This window comes from Marmota monax, unplaced genomic scaffold (genome assembly GCF_021218885.2).
Source record: "Marmota monax isolate L192 unplaced genomic scaffold, Marmota_monax_Labrador192_F-V1.1 WCK01_AAM20220418_F8-fsc00015, whole genome shotgun sequence".
NCBI classification, from domain to species: Eukaryota; Metazoa; Chordata; class Mammalia; order Rodentia; family Sciuridae; genus Marmota; species Marmota monax.
Genome location: NW_026692194.1, coordinates 25284505 through 25288098, shown reverse-complemented (window position 1 = coordinate 25288098; position 3594 = coordinate 25284505). Strand labels below are relative to the sequence as shown.

Genomic DNA, 3594 nt, shown 5'->3' with positions numbered 1-3594 from the left:
TTTTAAGATTCTCATTTGATTATCCTATTTACCAGAAGGATCCCATCATAGTCATATACTTCTCCTATTATGAGAACAACAATCTCTTTGTCTTCAGTTCTATCCTCTTTTCAAGATTTTTTAGGTAGAAATGATCGCATCAACTTAAATAACACCTTAAATGTGAGCTGGGAGATTTGACTTTATGAATAAAAATTCATTTCTTGTTATTCTCATAGTGTATTATTTCTAAGTCTGTGTTATTTCCCTATAGAAACAGACAAAAATTAAAGATAAACATAAAATAGAATTTAACTTGAATGAGAGATGGTTTGAAATATTACTCAAAGGGGCCATAATGTATTTTATAATTTAAAAATGCATTTTAAAATTTTAAATCGGTGCTCGCTTCGGCAGCACATATACTAAAATTGGAACGATACAGAGAAGATTAGCATGGCCCCTGCACAAGGATGACACGCAAATTCGTGAAGCGTTCCATATTTTTGGATCACTTCAACAATGAATTACATAAACAAATCCAAGAAGCAAAAGATCAACTATACAGGGAAATAGAGGTTATAAAAAACAAACAAACAGAAATCCTAGAAATGCAGGAAGCAATAAGCCAACTTAAAAACTCAATTGAGAATACTACCAGCAGAGTAGAACACTTAGAAGACAGAACATCAGACAATGAAGATAAAGTATTTCAACTTGAAAAGAACATAGACAGCTCAGCAAGACTGTTAAGAAACCATGAGCAGAACATCCAAGAAATATGGGATAACATCAAGAGACCAAATTTAAGAGTCATTGGGATACAGGAAGGGACAGAGTTTCAAACCAAAGGAATGAGCAATCTATTCAATGAAATAATACGAGAAAACTTCCCAGACTTGAAGAATGAGACAGAACCCCAAATCCTAGAAGCCTACAGGACGCCGAATGTGCAAAATCATAAGAGACCCACACCTAGACACATTATAATGAAGATGCCCAACATACAGAATAAGGAGAGAATTTTAAAAGCTACAAGACAAAGGCAGCAGATTACATAAATGATCTCATACTTCATCTCAAAATCCTAGAAAAAGAAGAGCAAAACAACAGCAAAAGAAGTAGAAGGCAAGAAATAATTAAAATCAGAGCTGAAATTAATGAAATCGAAACAAAAGAAACAATTGAAAAAATTGACAAAACTAAAAGTTGGTTCTTTGAAAAAATAAACAAAATCGACAGACCCTTAGCCATGCTAGCGAAGAGAAGAAGAGAGAGAACTCAAATTACTAACATACGGGATGAAAGAGCTTCAGAAATACAGACACTTCAGAAATACAGAAGATAATCAAAAATTATTTTGAATCCTTATACTCCAATAAATTAGAAGATAGTGAAGGCATCGATAAATTTCTTAAGTCATATGATCTGCCCAGATTGAGTCAGGAGGATATAGACAACCTAAACAGACCAATATCAATTGAGGAAATAGAAGAAACCATCAAAAGACTACCAACTAAGAAAAGCCCAGGACCGGATGGGTATACAGCAGAGTTTTACAAAACCTTTAAAGAGGAACTAATACCAATACTTTTCAAGCTACTTCGGGAAATAGAAAAAGAGGGAGAACTTCCAAATTCATTCTACGAGGCCAACATCACCCTGATACCTAAACCAGACAAAGACACTTCAAAGAAAGAAAACTACAGACCAATATCTCTAATGAACCTAGATGCAAAAATCCTCAATAAAATTCTGGCCACTCGGATACAAAAACTTATCAAAAAAATTGTGCACCATGATCAAGTAGGATTCATCCCTGGGATGCAAGGCTGGTTCAATATACGGAAATCAATAAATGTTATTCACCACATCAATAGACTTAAAAATAAGAACCATATGATCATCTCGATAGATGCGGAAAAAGCATTCGACAAAGTACAGCATCCCTTTATGTTCAAAACTCTAGAAAAACTAGGGATAACAGGAACATACCTCAATATTGTAAAAGCAATCTATGCTAAGCCTCAGGCTAGCATCATTCTGAATGGAGAAAAATTGAAGGCATTCCCTCTAAAATCTGGAACAAGACAGGGATGCCCTCTCTCACCACTTCTGTTCAACATAGTTCTCAAAACACTGGCCAGAGCAATTAGACAGACGAAAGAAATTAAAGGCATCAAAATAGGAAAAGAAGAACTTAAATTATCACTATTTGCAGATGACATGATTCTATACCTAGCAGACCCAAAAGGGTCTACAAAGAAACTATTAGAGCTAATAAATGAATTCAGCAAAGTGGCAGGATATAAAATCAACACGCATAAATCAAAGGCATTCCTGTATATCAGGGACAAATCCTCTGAAATGGAAATGAGGACAACCACTCCATTCACAATATCTTCAAAAAAAATAAAATACTTGGGAATCAACCTAACAAAAGAGGTGAAAGACTTATACAATGAAAACTACAGAACCCTAAAGAGAGAAATAGAAGAAGATCTTAGAAGATGGAAAAATATACCCTGTTCATGGATAGGCAGAACTAACATCATCAAAATGGCGATATTACCAAAAGTTCTCTATAGGTTTAATGCAATGCCAATCAAAATCCCAACGGCATTTCTTGTAGAAATAGAGAAAGCAATCATGAAATTCATATGGAAAAACAAAAGACCCAGAATAGCAAAAACAATGCTAAGCAGGAAGTGTGAATCAGGCGGTATAGCGATACCAGACTTCAAACTATACTACAGAGCAATAGTAACAAAAACAGCATGGTACTGGTACCAAAACAGGCGGGTGGACCAATGGTACAGAATAGAGGACACAGAAACCAATCCACAAAACTACAACTACCTTATATTTGATAAAGGGGCTAAAAGCATGCAATGGAGGAAGGATAGCATCTTCAACAAATGGTGCTGGTAAAACTGGAAATCCATATGCAACAAAATGAAACTGAATCCCTTTCTCTCGCCATGCACAAAAGTGAATTCAAAATGGATCAAGGAGCTTGATATCAAATCAGAGACACGCCGTCTGATAGAAGAAAAAGTTGGCTACGATCTACATACTGTGGGGTCGGGCTCCAAATTCCTCAATAGGACACCCATAGCACAAAAGTTAATAACTAGAATCAACAAATGGGACTTACTCAAACTAAAAAGTTTTTTCTCAGCAAAAGATACAATAAGAGAGGTAAATAGAGAGCCTACATCCTGGGAACAAATCTTTACTCCTCACACTTCAGATAGAGCCCTAATATCCAGAGTATACAAAGAACTCAAAAAATTAGACAATAAGAGAACAAACAACCCAATCAACAAATGGGCCAAGGACCTGAACAGACACTTCTCAGAGGAGGACATACAATCAATCAACAAGTACATGAAAAAATGCTCACCATCTCTAGCAGTCAGAGAAATGCAAATCAAAACCACCCTAAGATACCATCTCACTCCAGTTAGATTGGCAGCCATTATGAAGTCAAACAACAACAAGTGCTGGCGAGGATGTGGGGAAAAGGGTACACTTGTACATTGCTGGTGGGACTGCAAATTGGTGCAGCCAATTTGGAAAGCAGTATGGAGATTTCTTGGAAAGCTGGGAATG

At 36.0% G+C, this 3594-nt stretch overlaps 1 non-coding gene across 1 annotated transcript; it reads left to right on the top strand.

Moving 5' to 3' along the window:
• Nucleotides 1-380: 380 nt before the first annotated feature.
• On the top strand, nt 381-487 carry LOC124080216 (U6 spliceosomal RNA). Its single transcript, XR_006847631.1, has one exon. It is a non-coding gene; the product is annotated as a U6 spliceosomal RNA (small nuclear RNA).
• Nucleotides 488-3594: the final 3107 nt, after the last annotated feature.